Here is a 21,207-nt window from a genome sequence, read left to right as displayed (position 1 = left end):
TATTCTGAAAGAACTGCAATAATCGAACGATCCAAATTATGTCTATCTTTCTACCTCAGCTTTAATTTGGGTTTAATAAATTGAGTTTTCTGATAAGCCTGAAGCTGTCTTGCATGCATTGGTTAGACAGTCATTTGGTTTAAAATTTCCATTATAATGCTGGACAAATACCTTTCATCAGAAATTCCTGGTTGGTATCTAGGGTGACCCAAGAAGAATGCGTGTGTGCGAGTGAAAGACAAAATCTGTGTAACTGTCCCCCAGCAACAGACAAAACCTACAGAAGGAGGTCACCACGTGGCCTTGACAATTTGAATTCTCAGGCTTCATCTGCTTGATGGTGCTCAGGTGACAACTTGATACTGCAGTACAGTGGGCAAGTGGATGAGACTACAATGTAATGTGTCAGGAGGCTATTGGTCATGACCGCCGGAATGGTCCTTAGCCTCTTAGAATCAAGGAATCCCTACAGTGTGGAAGTACGGTCTTTGGCCCATCGAGTCCACACCGACTCTCTGAAGAGCATCCCACCAGGCCCACCCCCCTACCTTATCCTTGTATAGAACACTGAACATAGAATAATCCAGCGCAGAACAGGTCCTTCGGCCCTCGATGTTGTGCCAACCTGTGAACTAATCTAAGCTCCTATCCCTACACTATCCCATCATCATCCATCTGCTTATCCAAGGACTATTTAAATGCCCCTAATGTGGCTGAGTTATATCCTTGCATTTCCCATGGCTAACCCACCTAACCAACACATTCCTGGACACTATGGGCAATTTAGCATGGCCTTGAATAAGTCAGGTTTTTGGTGCATTTTGGGAGATAGAAGGAGTAGTGCTGGGGAAGCCTCACATTCCTCCTCATCTCCAAGGAAGTGCAAGAAAAAATTTACAATTTCACTTCTTTGGGCTTCCTCTGGCTCCAAAATGCTTTTCACAGAATTGTTACAGCACAGAAGGGATTAGAAGTAAGGTTTAAAGATTGAGAAATAAACAGAGGAAGGACCAAGAAGGGAAAAAATTAGGATGCATTAAAAATCAAATCAGGAAGGAGTGAAATAATGTTGGGAAAAATTGGATTAAGAGAGAGAGCAAAAAAGAACCAGTGAGAGAAAGTAAGAACCCAGATTCTCTGCTAACATTCTAGATTTCTAGAAACTTTTAGGGAATGAATTTTCTTAACATAAATTTGAAAGGTGTGTGAGACTCCAGCAAGATCTAATCCGTTACTTAGTTCCTACACTTGTTGTACTTATATGATGATAAACCGCTGGTATCAGCTTTGATAGTATTCTTTTTAATTAGAACACAGAAATGGCTAATTATGTGACACTTCAGTCCTGACATGGAGTCTCAATAGATGGGAGCTTTGCTTGCAAAATTGGCCCCGTGATAACATCGCTCCATCGCCAGTCTGTCAACTTGCCATTGAGGCTTCATATCAAGAGGGCAGGATTTTGAAAGAGTGCTGTTTCAGAACTGGAACAACATGTTCTGTGTCTCTCACACACAACACTGACCTTCAGGTGACATTGCAGTGACTTCACATAAATACAAAGTATTAACTTTACAACACTAGACAACAGAAATGCCCAAAACAAGATGTAAATTTATTTTTCTCATTTTAGCTTATGTTTCTGCTTTCAGTCCTAATTCCTGTATCCATAGCATTGAGAAATTTCAGTATACAAGGACATTTATGGGTTCCCAAAAAAGTATTTTCATTTTCTTCAAGTCTGAAAACCAGTTTCATCTCTGTCTGATTCTCTCCATCTGTGATTCTTAACATGCAGCTGTCAATGATTTTAAGCAGGGTCTCTGCTGCCGTTGCCTCTCCTTCCTGCCACACAATTTCCACACAAAGCATCATTCTTTCTATCCCTAATTGCGATTCTTCAGTCTTTTCTCAGTTTTGCCTTTACATATGGATCACATGCACATCTCCACTTCACTGCCTGGCCATTCATTTTCTTAGCAAATCGAGGTATTCACCTAGATTCTAGACATCACAATGATGGGTGAGTCAACATCTTGGCTGTCACACAGAACTAGAAAATGTTGATCATTTTTTCATACAGATTGTTTTTAAGTGCTTCATAAAATTGTACATCTGTAGGAGAAAAAGAACAACTGTGCTGTGGTTAGCACAACCCACAGATCTGGTTACAACACAACAACTGAAGTCAACTGTCATAACACACAAACAATTCCACTCCCTCATGTAATGCAGGCAAAAAGAACTCCTCTATAAATAATTGCAATGCAATAAGAGAATTATCATTCACATAAAAACACTAATCTTCAGTTCCTCTCCTGTGGTACAGGATTATTCCCTTGTATATTACAGTGCTCACAAGAATAATATTCCGAATTGCTGTTTCTTTTGATTTGTTATAAGATGCATTATTAAAAAAGCTATTCAATACATTTAGAAAAGAAACTCTCTGCAGTGAAACTTGTTTAAAAAAGAGTGTCCTCGCATTTGACTGTCACTGAGTTTATCTCATTGTTGGAAAGTAACTGTGAAATGCTATCGATTCTATGCCCCATTAATCTGTACTGTACTTAATCTTAGCAAGTAGCTCCAAAGGCAATTTTGAACCAACACCATATCCATTAAAGTAAGCAAAAAGCACCAATAAATTCCAGAAAAGGTTTTCAGAGAGTTTTATCCAGATTGCTGTGTACACTGGATGAGCCAAGTCACACTAAGACTTCTATAAAATGTATCAGAAAAAGAAAATGGTAGTTTTCAATATGGGTAAATTGGATTAGAAGTCTCTGAACAAACACTAGCGTGCTTGAATTAATAATCATACAACAATCTTTGACCTTAATCATATCCTCAACGATTATGATCAGCGTTGGATTGTAAACTGTTTCTCCAGTCTCTTATGTAACAACATAAGAACATACAAATTAGGAGTAAGATTAGACTATACAGCCAATCTGCTCCATAATTCATTATCATCGCAACTAATCTTGGCTTGGACTTCACTTTCCAGTCCACTCATCATATCCCTCAATTCCTGAGAAGCCTAAACTGTGAACTTCTCAGCCTTAAAACCTTGTGGAAGTAGAGAATTCCAAGCATTTAGAAACCTTAAGTGAATAAATATCTCTTCATCATGACTCCTTATTCTGAAATGATGTCCCCTTATCCCAGATTACACAGCCAGGGGAGAAAAGATGTCTATTAACCCAAGTAAACCCCTTCTTAATCTTCAATGTTTTAATAAGATCACCACTTATTCTTCTCAACTCCAGGGAACAGAAACCAGATTTATCCACGGTGACTCCCTCACATCATATCTCAGGGACTAATCTAGTGAACCCTCTCCAAAGGAAATGTACCCTTCCTTAAATATGATGGCTAAAACTACACACAGGGAAGGTCTCACCAAAGCTCCAAAAATTCTAACAAAACTTCTTTATTTACTTACTTCAAGCCCCTGAAGTAAAGGCAAAATGTCATTTGTTTTTCTAATTGCCTGGTGTACCTAGATGCTAACTATTTGTATTAGAGGGCGTAGACTTGCTCACTGAGACGGTGTGCTTGATTGCAGACGTTTTGTCACCCTGCTAGGTACCATCATCTGTGCACCTTTGGTGAAGTGTTGATGTTATTTACATGCCTCGGTTTGCTGGGCTGGTTGGCATCACTTCCGGTTCTGTTTCTCAGTGGTTTGTATATCGGGTCCAGTTCAATGTGTTTGTTGATAGAGTTCCATAATAGGGCAGAAAGAGACAAGATGCATTGTGAACTGTCTGACAGTCAGCTGCAGCATTACAATTATAGTAGCTATTTCATCCCAAAGTTCAACATTGAATTGCAAAAGCATACTGTGAGTAGATCAGAGATGTGCTATGAAGGTTCGTTGTTGCTGGCACACAGTGTGTGTGTGTGTGTGTGTGTGTGTGTGTGTGTGTGTGTGTGTGTGTGTGTGTGTGTGTGTGTGTGTGTGTGTGGCCAGTGCCCAAGGATGTGTGCCCTAAGAGGTCGGTGCCCAGTGTCTACTATGGAGTTGCCTTGGGGCACACTGCGCGCTGATGTCTCCTACTGTCCTCTCTGACTTCCATATTGAGAATCTCTTGGTTCACAGCTGATGGTAGGACAGGAAGCTGCATTTTAGTGATGCAAAATGCACAGAAAATAAGGTAATTAACAGGCAATAATCGACCCCCCACCCCCACCTTATCAGGCATCATGCCACTACCTAATGAGAATCTCACTTCGACACCCAGAACGATGTTAACCAGGTGCAGTGAGTTGCTCCCGACATCCAGGTCAGCCTTGTTAGATTTCTCAAGCGATTCTGCCACAAATCTCACCCAGAGTCCATATCTCTCAGGCCCCTATAGGATTCCACCCACAGAGTATTTCTTAAACAGTGAGAGGCTAGGAAATGTTGAATTTCAAAGGGACCTTGGTATTCTTGTTTATGATTCAATGGAGGTTAACATGTCTGCACAGCAAGCAACTATGGAAGCAAAGAGCACAGCAATCTTGGTTACAAAAGATTTTGAACACAAAGTCTTGATGTGGCCACACGCAGATGTATTGTGTGCAATTTTCAGACTTTTACCGAAATAAGATATACTTACCATAGGGGGTGTACAATGAAGGCTCACTAAAGTAACTCCTGTTTTGGAGGGATTATTGTATGAGGAAAGCTTAAATAGACTGTCCCTACATTTTTGGAGTTCAGAAGAATGAGAGGTGATCTCATGCAAACAGACACAATTCTCACAGGGCTCAGCCAGGTTGATGCAGGAAGAATATTTCCAACAGCTGGGGGACATACTACAAGCAGTCAACACAGTCTCAAAACTAAAGGTTAGGCATTTAAGACTGAGTTAAAGAGAAAGAGGGTGGCGAGTCCTGATGGTTGTGAAGGCTTTGTCATTGAATATGTTCGAGGCTTATTTCCACTTATTAAAACATTAAAGGATATGGGGACAGTGCGGGGAAATAGTGTGGAAGTAGATCAGCCATGATCCTATTAAATAGCAGAGCAGGCTTGAAAGATTGAATGGGCTATTCCAGCTCCTATTTCTTATTTTCTTGTGCTCTCCATTTCCTTCCACATAATTCTCAGTAATCATCTCATCATTCATTTCAGGCCTCTTGAACATTTCTAATTTTAATCACTCCACTGTTTGCAGCGATATCTTTATTTGCCTTCTGTCTTCCTAAACCTCCCTGCCTTTTTCTTCCCCCATTCAAACATGCCTTATGTATAGCTTTTTCATCTTTTGGCCATCTACCTTAATATCTCGGTGCCTCAGTGTCACATTTTCCTTCATACTGCTTCTGTGAAGGTGCCTTAGACTTTATTTGATCATAATAAAGGTGCCAAACAAGCAAAGGTTGTGGTTGGACTGCTTGAGACACATTCAAAAACTATTTTCCAACTTGGGTTTGTTCTAATGCTGACTATTAGTTTTAATAAATAATGATGTTGAGACAGGAAGAAACTTCCACAGATAAACTTGTGCACTGTGGTCTTAGTAATTACATTTTTATCGGTGCATTTCACACAAGAATCCCATGTGGACTGATCATCATCATACAATCCTAACTTTTCCAAAAGGGTGAGAAAATATTGCACTGTCAGACTATGCTTGTCAGGCTAAACAATGAATCAAATTTGTTTGCAAGGATTAAGATGAGACAAAAACAAAACATTGCCAAACCATATTAGTCTTATGAATTAATTTTTGATTTATAAAGGAAGCTTATTAGAATCTGAGTTCCATTTCACAATATTTAAATTTTCTTTAATTATCTTTTGGCTAGCTCTGAGCATCCATATTTCCAGATTTCAATCCTACTATAATGGCTTGGTCGTATGGCTAAAGTGAGTGATATTAAAATGTATAGCCTTCACAGCACTTTTATGTTGCCGATATTGAGTTATTAATCAACTTCCTCCCAGCATATCATCCTTATGAATTAGCCATTTATAGGTAAAAAAAAATTATGTCCTCTTTCAATGTAGCTGTTTGCAATGCAAACAGGCACTACAGTGAGGGGAAATCATGATTGTATCAATATGTCTTTGACATTCATCGGGGAAGTTGACTAGGCTATCGATCGTACTGACAAACGTCACACTAATTAACATCACACTGGCAGTGGTTTGCAAATTCTGTACGTTGACAGACAATCTGCCCCTTTATGTAGGACCTCTATACATTTATAGGGAAACAGCTACCATCTTTCCCGACTCATGCAATGTGCATGGAATAACATCAAGCTGACTCCGAGGAGCAAGAAGTTGGTTTATGACGCTGATGTTCTCTTTGTTGGAAAGAGGATCTAAGGAGCCTACAAAGGGATATATAGCTAGGTTAAAGGAGTTGGCAAAGATCTGGAAAATGGAGTACAATGTGGGAAAGAGCAAAATTGTCCATTTTGGCAAAATAATAAAAACAAATATATATATATCTAACCAGTGAGAGGTTGCGGAGCTTTAAGATGCAGGGAAATCTGGGCATTGCCATGCATTGATCACAGGAAGTTAGTGTGCAGGTACAGCAAGTAATCAGGAAAGCTAATACAGTGTATGTTTTATTGCAAGGGGAACTGAATGCAGCCTTAACCTGCATAACTTCCCAATGTTATGCTTCAGTTATACAGGGCATTGGTGAAATCACATCTGGCATACAGTGTACAGTACTGGTTATTGTACTCATGAATAAATATTAAAGCATTGGAAGCAGTTCAGAGAAGATTTACTAGACTAATAATTGGAATGAACAGATTGCCTTATGATGACAGTCTAGACAGGTTAGGCCTGTATCCTTGAGAGCTTAGAACAGTCAGAGGTGACTAAATTGAAACACATAAAATCTAGAGGGGGCTTGACGAGGCGGGTCCAGAAACATGTGTTTTCTTGTGGGAGAATCTAGAGCTAAAGATCGTAGTCTAAAAATAAGGAGGCATCCATTTGACACAGAGGTGAGGAAACTTATTCCCACACAGAGGGTGTGTGTCTTTGCAATTCCCTTCCTCAAAAGGCAGTGGATGCAGGATCTTTGAATATTTTCAAGGCAGATGTAGATAGATTCTTGATTACTGAAGGAATGAAAAGTTATCAGGGGATAAGCAGAAATGTAAAGTTTAGGTTAAAATCAGATTAGCCACACTCTTATTGCATTGCATGTCAGGCTTGAAGGGCTGAGTTGCCCACTCTTGTTACTTGTTTGTACGTTCTCAGCATCTTGATGCCTGACTGTGAAACACAGACGGCTGGGAGCTATCACAGAATGGAGGCTGAGCAACTTTCGGCTTCGCTGCTGTGACATGTTCTGGGCCTTCCATGGAGGGCAACACACGAATGTAGCAGCTCATCCCCAAGTCAGTCGGAACTTATTGAGCACGGGAAGAGTTCAGAGGCTCTGACACATTTCCAGGATGGAAAGCAATTGTGTGTCCATGGATTTTCTGGATGGTAAGCTAGCCAGAGGCTGACAACCAGCAGGATGCCCAAAGCTCCGATTCTAGGAAGGTGAATGCCTGAACCATTGATTCTCAGCCCTGGGGGACACTGGATGGCACAGGGGAATGGCGACATCACCTATGAGCTGGTGGGCACTGTCATGACCATCAGGGGCTACAGCGGCTTGGCAGCAGTCACCCACATTGACACCGGCTCACTAGTTCAACATGGTGGCAGAACCAGCTTCTCAAGGAACCAAGAAGATCCTCTCAATGGCAGAATGGTTAGAAACCCCATTCCCAATGCATTTCATTTGCTGCAGGTTCATCATGTTATACAGACAGAAGTATGCTGATGTTTGTCCCATATCAAATAAGCTGTTCACAGCCAGTATTGGTTACTCACATTGCCATTAGAGCCCAGGTTAGTTATACCTGCACTTCAAAATATCTCAGTTCAGCTAAAACCTACATAAACAGAGATGTAAAACGGTGCAAAGATCTGCATCTCGGATACTTTCAACATCTCTCAATGTGACATTTTAATGTTGTGATCCATCAACTCAATCTGCTTCCAAAAGAAAACGACTGTCCCTTATTAATTTAGTAGGTAAATGCACCATGGAGCATGGGATTGACCTATTTCATTACACTCTCAATGCTGAGGTAGCTATTTCAATCATAGCAAAAGCTGGGCCTTTGTAATTGACCTCAATCTCCCTGTAACTGGGAACAGAGAAGAAAATCCACTGTGGGTCTAATTTTCAACTTTACGCCATTGACCATTAGCACCACCCCACCCCCCCAACTGGAAAGTGTACATTTTTTGTGAGAACACATTTGCCTTACAGATGTTGCCAGACCTGCTGAGCTTTTCCAGCAACTTCTGCTTTTATTCTTGATTTACAGCATCCACAGTTCTTTTGGTTTTTAATTGAGAAGGGATTTGCGATGCCCTATGTGGTCAAACTGCCGACTGAGTCTCATTGTGTAAACTCAAGTGGAGAATGACATTTAGGAAGTGTAGCAAACTTGGGTGAAAAAGGTAGCTTTGTATGAATGGCTCTCCAGCAACAGGGTCATATCTGAGTAGGTGGTTGATTTAGCAGTAGAGGTCAGTTAGAATCATACAATCCCTAAAGTACAGGCGCAATTGTACACCAAGCCTCCAAAGATCATCCCACCCAGACACAACCCATATCCTATTGCTGTAACCCTGCATTTACTCATGGCTTTCACATCCCTGGATACAATGGGCAATTTAGCATGGCCAATGCGCCTAACCCGCACATCTTTGGACGATGGAAGGAAAGCAGAGCACTCAGCACTCACAAAATCCAAACGAGCAGTTGCCCAAGGCTGGAATTGAATCCAGGTCCCTGGCGCTGTCAGGCAGCAGTGCTAACCATCGTGCTACCCATTACTGTGAACTGTCAGCAACTCCATTATGAATGGTCAAGGGGAAAGTGGACGGATTTTGGTCCAATCTGGGTCAGCAATTCTCATCATTCTAACAGTCCCTGAGCGCAGCCTGTACCTGAGCCCGCGAGAGCTTTGTTAGAGCAATGGGTGCAGCAGGGGTAAGCGTGGAGAAATCATTGGCCTTTAATTTAGTTTTGAGCATTGCTAGTGCCGACACGTCTTCTCCCTCCCCTTTCTGCATCTTAGTTCGGGCTTGCCTCAGCCGGATTTCAGGTTATTGCTTACCAGATGGAAAACAAAAGGCATTGGTACCAGTGTGGATGCACAGTAGATTCAACACAGGCAAGGAAAGCTACAATTATGTAGAGATGGAGACCAAGTCTACTCAATTGTACAGGTTGCTTTTATTGTGGCCTCTTTTTTTGGCTAAACATGCATAATTGAACTCCCAGCTTCAGGCTTTCATTATTTGCTTCGTTTCCCCCACCCCAAACAGCCAAATAATCCTTTATAATCTGTTGTAAAGAACATTATATTGGAACCATGATCGAGAGAAATTACTGCTTTCATTGGAAAATGCAAACTGGAGAGGCGCCCGCAGATGAAAGCTTTATACTATAAATATCGTAGGCAAATACAAGATTTATTGTACATTGCTAAAGGTAGCAGGCATCTAACATCAAAACTCGGGGGAGAGAATCCACACAAAAGCTGTGGAGAGAGTGATTTCGAGAACAATGCATTGTAAATCTGTTGTCCCACATTGACCTTTATAAAGCACTATTTCAGTTGCATATTGATGCAAAAACCGTAAGATTCCCCCCCCACCAAGGATCTTTCCCTGCTCAGTCTCTGAACATCAAGCATTTTCACCGCAGAAGAACATGCATTTTTTTGCAGCAAGGTTAGCTTGAAGCAATTCAGCCCTGCGCCAAATAAACAGGCGAGGATGCTGCAGACATGACAGCATTAGCATGCTCTTAAGCACTTACACAGTCAAAAGTAGCTTCAGCGAAGTTTCCTCAGCTTGCTGGGCAAAGCATATAGTGGACCTCTATCTGCTTTCCTCCGCACACAGCATCCCAGGGCCATGGCGGGATGTAATGGTGAATGGTGCTCTCACACCACAGTTGCCTTTCTCCTCCAGCAACAGCTTGCAATTCAGTCACACCGGTGATGTTGAAAAGCTACGCATGCTGGAGGGAGGGGGTTGAATGTGAAAGAAGCGCTGGGGGTAAAAAAAGACGATATGCATGTCAACAGTTTCCAAGGCTACCCCCTTTTCAGTTGACGGGATGGTTCAATCCACTTTCTCTCTCTCTCTCTCTCTCTCATTCCCTGCTCCTCAGCACATCAGATCCAAATGGCACAACACGTTCCCGTTCAAGCGGCGGCTGGAATCACCAGGCTCCTGTATGCTCTGGCAAACAGCTTCTTAGCACAAACCGAACCTGTCGTGCCTATATTCTCCCTTCCGTAGAACACCTCCATCCCCTCCTGTCTCTCTCTCGCACACACACAGCTCATTCAGTCAGCATGCCATTCATTGTGAGGTGAAGCTGAGACATTGGGACAAAACAAGAATTCAAACACAGTGGGAGCTTTTTCTTTAATTCACCGGGTCTAGCCCACTCAAACACAAGGCTCTTAAGACAGAGCCTGGAAAGGATCAGCACACAAGCATCGACCTCTCTCTTTCTCACCTATCATCCACCCCACCCTCTCTCTTCCCCCCTCCATTAACTTAAATTGGCCAAGAACCCCCTTTTCTACATTTACATCTGCTGTTTGTCAGCAGTTCATCCATTTACAAGATCAACCACTTTACTGTGATGTAAATTTAATTGTTTAATCGTCTACAATGGCAGGCTTTTTTATTGCCTCTGCACCATGGACCATCTTCCTATTTATGTCCAGACCTATCCACGTCACATTGGTCTGACTAGCAGATAAAGCAGCCTCAGAGTATGATTATGTGCGCTCGCCAGCTCAACATCACGAGTCCCATTATCCAGTGTACTCAGCTCCTATTTAATAAGCTTAATTAGAACAACGATCAATGCTAAAGAGCAGCTAAACCTGACCCAACTAAGCTCTACTGCACTCTGATTTTCCCTACTGTGCTGTTGTCCTATATTTTTTGCTTCAGTTATAGGATGTAGGCCTTACTGAGTAAGCCAACATTTATCGCCCATTCCTCATTAGTTGCAAGAAGGTGGTCGTGAGCTGCCTCCTTGAATAGCTGCGTACTGTGTGCTGTAGGTAGAATCGTGCTGGTGTTAGGCATAGAATCACAGAATCCCTGCAATGTGGAAGCAGGCCATTTGGCGCTTTGAGTCTACACAAACACTCCAAAAAGCATCCCACCCAGACACACCACCGACCTACCCTATCTCTGTAACCCTGCCTTTCTCATGGCTAACCCCTGGGCACTTTGGACAATTTAGCATGGCTAATCCATCCAACCTGCACATCTTTGGACTGTGGGAAGAAATTGGACTACCTGGAGGAAACCTTTGCAGGCATGGGTAAAATGTGCAAACTCCACACAGATAGTTGCCTGAGCTTGGAATTGAACCCATGTCGCTGGTGCTGTGAGACAGAGGGGCTAACCACTGAGCTACCATGTCATACAGTTCAAAGACTTTGACCAAATGACATTTTTGGAACAGCAATATAGCTTTTACTCAGGATGGCATTTTTCTCATGTTAGTTGCCTTTATATTTTTAATATTCTAGTTATTCTAGATTTGGAAGGTACTGTGAAAGGGACAATGATTAATTGCTACAATGCATCTTTTGGATAGTCTATATTACTGCCATTGTAAGTCAGTGGTGAAGGAAGCAATGTTCAAAGTGGTGGATGGGATGCCGTTCAAGGGGGCTGCTTTGTCATATATGGTGCATAGTTCCTGAGCGTTACTGGAGTCACCATCACCCAAGTGGAGAATAATTGACCATACTTCTGACTTGCGCCTTCTAAGATCTTAGACAAGTCTTTGGGAAGAGAGGTGATGAGCTGTAGAATTCCCATTGTCTAACTTGTCATTGTATTTATATTGCTGGACCACTTAAGATTCACATTAACACCAATCCCTAGGATATTCATGGTATTTGAAGCTAAATAAATCGATCTGGATTTTTTTGTGGGCCATGTAGCCATTGGTAATTGGCCTACAGATGTGTTCTGTTTTCAGAACCATTTATGTTTTCATAAGTACAGATGCCTGTTGTTCAACTATTACAAAGTTGGGTAAAGTACTTGTGGATTAGAGGGCAGGAAGTTAGAATTTGATGTCTGTAAATTGCTGGGGATGGGGAAAGATAGCAATACGTGGTCCCTAGAAAAGATGATGGGCTTTTTCTATGATTAGAGATTCAAAAAGAATGTCTGTGGGCAACAGCTTGAGGATTTTCAGGTTCACAGACAACACTCGAATTGAAATGTTTGTATCGGGCAACCACACTGTTAGGAGGCTAAGAAACAATTTTGTTTTGTTATCAAGCCAGCAAGTTTTGCTTTTAGCCAATCAATTTGAATCAGCTTAGATACCAAAAACCAATTAAATTTATATCAGAAGGTTTTAACAACATAAGACCAATCCTCTTATAAGAAATTGATGTCATCAAGGGTATGAAAGGAGAGGGCAATTAGAAAATCAGAAGAGTTAACTGCCATCTGCTAGAGTTAACAGCTGTCAGCTCGCAAGAGAGAATCGCTAGCCGTCACAGTCCTCTCTAAGTCTTAGAGAAAGCACCATCTAAATCCAAGTTACCTACGGCACAACTAGTTAATATTCCTAGATAATAAAATGTGAGGCTGGATGAACACAGCAGGCCACGCAGCATCTCAGGAGCACAAAAGCTGACGTTTCAGGCCTAGACCCTTCATCAGAGAGGGGGTCTAGGCCCGAAACATCAGCTTTTGTGCTCCTGAGATGCTGCTTGGCCTGCTGTGTTCATCCAGCCTCACATTTTATTATCTTGGAATTCTCCAGCATCTGCAGTTCCCATTATCTCTAGTTAATATTCCTGACAGGATGTTCAACAGGGAAGGTATTCCTGACAGAACTTTGATGCAGAAGGTGATCCTGGCAGAATATTGGACGGAGTAGGCACAGAACATTCTGGATGGCACATAACCTGGCTATAATTTTGAAAGACTAAAGTCTGTTTTTTTTTAAATTTTATATAAGTGGTACTTTTATTTATTGGAACAGCATACCATTAGAATCTTGTTTTATTCAGGAATATTTAGTAGTTAGAAGGGAATTGTTTGGTTTGTTAATAGTTTAGTTAATTTGTTCACTGTTAGAGTTTGATAAATAAATTGTTACTTGTTGATTGTGAGGTGAGTGTCAGAGATTTATTTTATTTAACCACTAGAAGTTGCTGAAAGGCAGGTTACACTACTTTTCAAACACCTTTTACAGACAATAAGGCGAGGTGCTCCTCTTTGGCTATTTCAGTTTTAGTTCTCAGAGGGGGGGGGTCAACCTCTACTTTATAACTGACTGGGGGCTCGTATCTGGGATTTGAACAGATTTGAAAGAATTTGGATGGACCTGAATGGATTTATAGGCAATAGACAATAGACAATAGGTGCAGGAGTGGGGCATTCAGCCCTTCGAGCCAGCACCACCATTCATTATGATCATGGCTGATCATCCACAATCAGTATTGAACCAATCTGAACTGATGTGAATGATTCTGAACGGATTTGAGCAGACCTGAACAGATTTGGAGAGATTTGAACAGATTTAGGGTACGAAAGATCCCAGCAGATTTAAAACAGACTTGGGGGCTAGTGACCTAGATCTTGGAAAAAAAACTTAAGGGTGAAATGGAAAATCTGTTTAATTTCTGTTGCTTGTTGTTGGTTAAATCAAAAGTGGAGAAATGGCTCTTAACATTGCTAAAACGTTTCTGGGGGTCAAAATTTCCAAATTTGCCAAGGAAGTTTAGCAAGACAGAAAAAGGAGATGCTTTTAGAATTAGCAGACAGGCTACAATTGCGTTTAGTGAAGGATAAGAGGAAAGCTGAAATTGTAATGGAGTTAGTCAGCATATATCAAAAAAACAGTTTAAGTTAGTGGAGTTAGAAAAACATTAAACTGCAAGTTAGATAATTGGAGTTGGAACGCATAGAAAAGGAGAGAGCCAGGATAGAAGACAAAGAAAGGGAAATGAAACTGTTTGAATTATAGTTACAAGCAGAGAAAAACCAAAAAAAAGGGAGAAAGAGAGTTTGAACTTTAAAAGATGCAAATTTAACAGGATATCCAACTTAAAATGATGGAAATGAAGGTAGAAGGTAGGCAGTGAGGAGGAAGGTGATGATGAGCAGACGTGGCAGTGATAATATACAAACCAAAAGTTAATGAAGCAGATGTAGAAGTCTTTTTTTCATTTTCTTTGAGAAATTGGCTAAATGGAGGAACTAGCCAGGATCTATGTTGGGAAAATTAATGCAGACCAAGTTGGTACGCAGGGCTAGTAAGGTGTTTGCAGTGCTGTCAGAGGAGGTGTTATGAAAGTATGAAAGAGTAAAACAGGCTATTTTGAGTGCCTGAGGACCATACTGACAACAGTTCAGAAATTTTAGGAACCGGGTTAGATTTATAATGAATTTGAAAGAATTTAACAGAGCAACTTTGATGGATGAGAGCATTAAAGATGGAAAAGACATGTGAGGATCTTAGAGATGTTATTCTGCTGGAAGCGTTTAAAAACTCACTTCCAGAAGTGATAGGACTCATGTTGAGGAACCGAAAGTTAAAACAGCGAGAAAAGCTGCAAAGATGGTGGATGAATACGCATTAGCGCATAATTCACAATTTAGCCTCTGACAGCAATTTCATTCCGTGACGAATAGAAATTGGGAAAGAGGTTGTTTTTCAATGAAAAACAAAAAAGTAGATCACAATGGGAACAGTTTATTATGTGTGAAAAAAGAAAGCAAAGAGGGTGGAGAAGAGGTGAAAGACCTCAGAGATAGTAGGAACTGCAGATGCTGGAGAATCGGAGATAACAAGGTGTGGAGCTGAATGAACACAGCAGGCCAAGCGGCATCTGATGAAGGGTCTAAGCCCGAAATGTCAGCTTTCCTGCTCCCAAGATGCTGCTTGGCCTGCTGTGTTCATCCAGATTCACACCTTACTATCTAGATGAAAAGCCTCAGGTATTTTTACTGCAATAAGGTAGGACAAACAAAGCCACAGGGCTGGTGGTTTAAGAAAGGCACTGGGAAAAAGGATGTAGTAAAAGAGGCTAAACAGTTGAAGTAGTGAAGGAAATCCCAAGAGAAGTCGAGGAGCTGCAGGAAAGTGCACAGCCTAGTCATGGGCTGGAAAGTAAGATAGCACCCAATCTTTTCAAAGACTTTGCTTGTGTGGGTATGGTTTATTCAGTTAGAACAGAGGAAGTAGGGAAAAAAGTTAAAATATTGAGAGCTCTGGGAGCTGGTCAGTCTCTAATAGTAAGAGATGGAAATATTTGCACTCCTTCTGAAATATTACCCAAGAAATAATAAACTGTGAAATAAATGGAGAGAGTATTAGTGTTCGCCTGTGTAAGACAAGACTAGAAAGTCCAATCAAGACCGGGGAAGTGACAGTGGGAGTAACAGAAAAATTGGTTATTCCAGGAATACATTTTGTTTTTGGAAATGACATAGTTGGTTCACAGGAGGGAGCGATCCCATTGTATTGGAGAAGCCAAAAGAAAACTAGGGAACTGAGAAGTTAAGAAGAAAATACGCTGGATTTTTTCAGATTTCACAGCCATAAATTAAAACAAGAAAGGAAAGAATAAGAGAAAGATGAAGGAGTTGAGGTCCAGTTACCTGACACCCTGTTTGATGAAATGGTAGTGGAAAAACGTAAGCAGGTTGAGGATCAGGCAGAGGTGTTTAGTTCTGAGAAATTAATTGAATTACAATTAAAAGATGAGATGATGAAGGATTCAAATCATAAAGCCTGTTCAGAAAAGGAATCAGAATATATTCCTCAATGCTATTACCTTAAGAACAAAGTCTTAAGACAGAAATGGAGACCTTGGCAGGGTTAGTGCAGTTGGGAAATGGGCAGAAGTTCACCAGACTGTGTTGCCAGTAGTGTGCAGACAGGAAGTATTGTGGGTAGCACACAAATTACCTGTAGGTGGTCATTGAGGAGTGAGGAACACTCAAGCTAAGACACAGAGGAATTTCAATTGGCCTGGATCACATAAAAATGTGGTTGAATTTTGCCGTACCTGTCATATGTGTCAAACGGTAGGAAAGCCACAGGCAGTAATAAAAGCAGCACCTTTGATGCCAATCCTGCATTTGAAGAACTTTATACACAGGTTATAATTGATCGTGTGAGTCCCCTTCCTAAAATCAAAAGTGGGAACTAGTATATGGATGTGCCTACCAGGTTTCCGGAGGCAATTCCATTATGGACTGTCAAGGCAAGAAAGGTTATGGAAGTGTTGCTAGTTTTCTTTACCTGTTATGGGTTACCCAGGGAGATTCAGTCAGACCAAGGGTCCAGTTTTACTGCTAAACTATTTAAGAAGGTCATGGGTAGTTTAGGCATCCAATGCTTTAAATCAAGTATGTACCATCCTGAATCCCAGGGAGCATCGGAAAGGTGGCATCAGACCCTAAAGACAATGCTGAGGGCTTATTGCCGGGACTACCCAAATGACTGGAATAAAGATATCCCATCTATATTATTTGCCATTAAAGATGCTCCAATGAATACTCCATTTGAATTGATATTTGGACATGAAGGAAGAGGGGCTTTAAAATTAATTAAGGAAATATTGATAGGTCTGAAGTCAGAGGTCTCACAGTTGGATTATTTTTCTGAGGTGAGAGAAAGATTAAACACAGTAGTGAATTAGCTAGACAATGCATGAAGGTGGGATATAATGAAGCAAGTAGCAGATAGGAAAAGTAAAATTCGTACATTTGCCCATGGGGATAAAATAATAGCACTGTTACCAGTGGTAGGACATTGCTTCAAAACAAAGTTTAGTGGCGCCTATCAGATTGAGAAGAAGTTAAGTCAGATGAATTATCTGGTAAAAATGCCAGATAGGAAAAAATAAGTATATATCGGATATATCATGTGAATATGTTCAAACCTTACGGTGACAGGGAAAGGGAACCAGAGAAACAGGCATTAGTTACTACCCCTCAGAGTGAGGAATCAAATCTAGATGATTCAGATTTTGATGTGCCTCACAATAAATTGAATAATGAGAAAGTCTTTAAGGAATTGGACAGGGTAGTGAGCTATCTGTCCCAGGAACAGAGAACTGATTTAAAAGACTTGTTGCAATGCTATGAGGATATATGTAGAAATAGAATGGGGAGGACTAATATCCTAGTACGTGAGTTTGATGTAGGGAATGCTGTTCTGATAAAAAAAAAGCCACCCCTACAACTTAACCTTCTCAAAGCTGTGCATATTCAAAAGGAAGTGGAAGTGATGCTCCAGGAGATGAGTCAAAGCAAGTAGAGTTCACTGATTGTGTTGGTTCCTGATGATACTCAACGGTCCTACGTAGATTATCAGAAGGTCAATACCGTGTTCAAATCTGACTCACATGAGTGGAAAAAGTAGGATAAGTGACTTCCATCCCAAAGTTGGACTTACTTTGTGGCTACTGGCAAGTACTTTTGTTGGACAGTGCAAAAGACATTTCTGCTTTTGTAACCCCAAATGGGCTGCATCAATTTAAAGTAATGTCCTATGGAATCAAAAATACACCAGCCACTTTTCAAAGACTTATGAACAGATTTGTTGCAAGATGAACTAATTGTGCTGTCTACACAGATTGCTTAGTGACCTTTAGTCATTTGTGGAAAGATCTCATGAAGCACTTAGCAGACCTCTTTGAGAGACTACAGAAGGCAAAGCTGGCCATAAATTTGGCAAAAGCAGAATTCATGAAGGCAGAACACTGGATATAGACAGATGACATCAAGAAACTTGAAGACGAAGTCCATCAAGGAATTTCCAAGACCATCCTCGAAGAAGGAAGTGCTACGATTTTTAGGATTGAGTTGATTCTGAGGGAAATTTGTACCAAAGTTTGGTAATGTGGTAACAGACTTGTTAAAAAAGAACACAAAATTTCAGGGGAAAGAACAATGCCAGGAGGCATTTGAGAATTTAAAAGCAGAGTTAACCACTGCACCACTTTTAGCCGCACCAAATTTTTGAAACCCTTTAAAGTCACTGTCAGGGCAAGCCAGGTGGGTATTGGAGCTGTCTTGTTACAGGAGGATGTCTGTGAAATTAAAAGGCCAATCAGTTACTTTTAATAGCATCCAGAAAAAACTATTCAAACATTGAAAGAGAGTTATTAAGTTTGGTATTGGCCTTCCAGCATTTTAATGTTTACATTGCAAACAATACACCCAGAGATGGTTGATGTGTACCCATCACAATCCTTTGACATTTCTGGAAAGTTTTAAGGACAAAAGCACCACATTTTGTTGTTGGAGTGTTATGTTAGAAGCATTTAATGTACAGATTGTAAATGTTGTGGGTTGTGAAAATATTATCATGGGTGCTTCATCATGGATTGAAAGAAAAATATTTATGTAAGATAGAAATGGTTATGTTCAATATTATATATAAGTAGAACGAGTATAAAATGTGTAACTCTAGATTAATGAGATGAATCTAGTAATATATTGGAGTTAAGGTTTTAAAAGAAAAGAATTTGAAGCCATCTTTTCAAAATAATGCAATGGTGGGTAGAGTACTTGTGGATTGGAAGGCAGGAAATTAGAATTTGGTGTTTGTGAAATGCTGGGAGAAAGTGGCGCATGGTCCCTTCAAAAGACAATGTGCTTTTTCTATGCTTAGAGATTCTTCTATGGCAGCAGCTGTTGGTTTGCAGGTGCACAGAAAGTACTCAAATTGAAACATTTGTATCAAACAGCCATACAATTAGTAGGCCAAGTAGCAGTTTTGTTTTGTTATCAAGACAAGAAGTTTGGATTTTAGCAATCAATTTGAATCAGGCACTTAGATACCAAAAACCAATTAAATTTAAATCTGAAGGTTTTGACAATCCTATTGTAAGAAATTGTTATGTCATCAAGGGTATAACATGAGAGGGCAGTTGGAAAATCAGAAGAATTCACTGCCATCTTATAGAGTTAACAGCTGTCAGCTCCCAAGAGAGAATCGCCAGCCCCCACAGTAAAGCACCATCTTAATCAAAGTTACCTACTGCACAGCTAGTCAATATTCCTGACAGGACATTCGACGGAGAAGGCAGAGAACATTCTGGTAGTCACATAACTTGACTGTAATTTCAAGAAACTAAAGTCTGTTTTTTTTAATTTTATGTAAGTGAGGCTTGTATTTATTGGAACAGCATACCATTAGAATCTTGTTTATTTGGGAACAATTAGTAGTTAGAAGGGGTTCATTTGGTTTGTTAACAGTTTGGTTAATCTGTTCACTGTTGGATAAATAAGCTGTTACTTGTGATTGTAAGGTGAGTATCAGGCATTTATTTTATTTAACCTCTCGAAGTTGCTGAAAGGCAGGTTACACTACTTTTCACACTCCTTTTACAGATTACAGGGTGAGGTACTCCTGTTTGGGTCTTTCGCTTTTCGTTCTTAGAGGGGGGTCACCCTTTGCTTTATAACAAAGCTTAGGAAACCCAGTTACCATGCATGGTCATGGGTGAAAAGGGTGATCAATTAGAATGCCCTCTTGACCTCCACTACATACCTTTCCAGGGATCAGTCACCTGAAAGAAGCTATCATATGTGAAGGAAGGCTGTTTCTTTCATTTCCCCAGCTGACCTGAATACTCTCTGCAAAGAGATAATCATATCCTGGGGCGGTACACGCATAGTTAAAAAGGCCCAAGGTAAAAGTACTCCTCACCTGATTCATTTATGCTGCAGCCAAAGAATCTTAGTTCCCTACACACAGGACAGAAAATAGGTTATTCTGCGAAACTGTTTCAGTCACCATGTGTACGTGGTCATGGGAATTATTCCTAATGAAATTCATGCTAATCAGAAAGACTGTGGCTATTCCAATGCAAGCCTATCAGCTCTTCCTAAACCCCCTGTATTATGCCTGGGTTCTTCAAATTTTCTCACATTCCAAACCATTCCTGTGGGAAACAGTTACATAAATCTGGCATCCACTAGTCAGAACAAAGACCTTTTCCTGACCTTGGCATAACTTAATGTAAACTATTCCACATCATGTGCCTCCATTGAAATACATTTAACTCATTCATAGGATCTGGGCATCTCTGGCTGGCCAGCAATTATTGCCCGTTCTTAGTTGCCCTCAACAAGGCAGTGCATTCCTGAACCCCTGCAGTTCATTTGGCATAGGTACACTGACAATGCCATTAGGGAGAGAGAGTTTCAGGATTCTGACCCAGAGACATTGAAGGAACTGTTAGTGGTGATGTTCCCATGTATCTTCTGCCCCTGTCCTTCTAGACGGCAATGCTCATGCATTTGCAAGGTGCTGTCTAAGGATCTATGCGAATTTCTGCAATGCATCTTGTACACAGTCTTAGTACTGAGTGTTGGTGGAGGAAAGTGTGGACATTTTGTGGAAGTGGTCTCAATCCAGTGGGCTGCTTTTCCTGGATGATGTCAAATCTCTCGAGTGTTGTTGCAGCTGCACTCGTTGAGGTAAGTGACGAGCGTTCCACCAAAGCTTTGTGCCTTTTAGATGGTGAACAAGCTTTGGGAAGTCAGGAATTAATATTGGCATTGTTGGAGATCAGTCATCTCAGCTGCAGGACATCTCTGCAGGAGTTCCTCAGGGTAGCATACTAGGCCCAAACATCTTCAGCTGCAACGTCAATGACCATCCCTCCATCATAAGGTCAGAATGGGTATGTTCACCAATGATTGCTCAATGTTCAGCATGATTCCTGATTCTTCAGATACTGAAGCAGTCCATATTCAAATGCAACAGGATCTGGACAATATCCAAGCTTGGGATGACAAGTGGCATATGACATTCATGCCACACAATTGCCTGGCAATGACCATCTCAAATAAGAGACAATCTACCACGGCCCCTTGACAGTCTATGTGTTACTATCACTAAGTACCCCACTCGCAACAGCTTGGGGGAGGGGGGGTGGCAACCACTGACCAGAAACCCAACTGGAATCACCATGTAAATAGATTGGCTACAAGGACAGGTCAAAGGCTAGGAATACTGTGGTGAGTAACTCACTTCCTGACTCCTCAAAGCGTGTTCCTTCATCTATCATGGCACAGCTCCCAGCAACTCCCAAGAAGCTTGACACCACAAGGACAAAGCAGCCCGCTTC

At 41.0% G+C, this 21,207-nt stretch overlaps 1 protein-coding gene across 6 annotated transcripts in view; it reads right to left on the bottom strand.

The window, feature by feature from the left end:
* LOC125457049 (actin remodeling regulator NHS) overlaps nt 1-21,207 on the bottom strand; it is a 396,554-nt gene that overhangs the window by 128,566 nt on the left and 246,781 nt on the right. The window contains exon 1 of one of the 6 annotated variants that reach the window (XM_048540753.2): nt 9,864-10,238. The exons of the other annotated variants lie outside the window; for them this stretch is intronic. The gene's annotated coding sequence lies outside the window, so the exon portion shown is untranslated. Of the gene's footprint in view, nt 1-9,863; nt 10,239-21,207 lie in introns of those variants that run through there. 6 annotated transcript variants of the gene reach the window in all.

Source organism: Stegostoma tigrinum, chromosome 12, assembly GCF_030684315.1.
Source record: "Stegostoma tigrinum isolate sSteTig4 chromosome 12, sSteTig4.hap1, whole genome shotgun sequence".
Classification (NCBI taxonomy): Eukaryota; Metazoa; Chordata; class Chondrichthyes; order Orectolobiformes; family Stegostomatidae; genus Stegostoma; species Stegostoma tigrinum.
The sequence above is the reverse complement of the archived record's forward strand: the minus strand, read 5'-3'. Positions and strand labels throughout refer to the sequence as shown.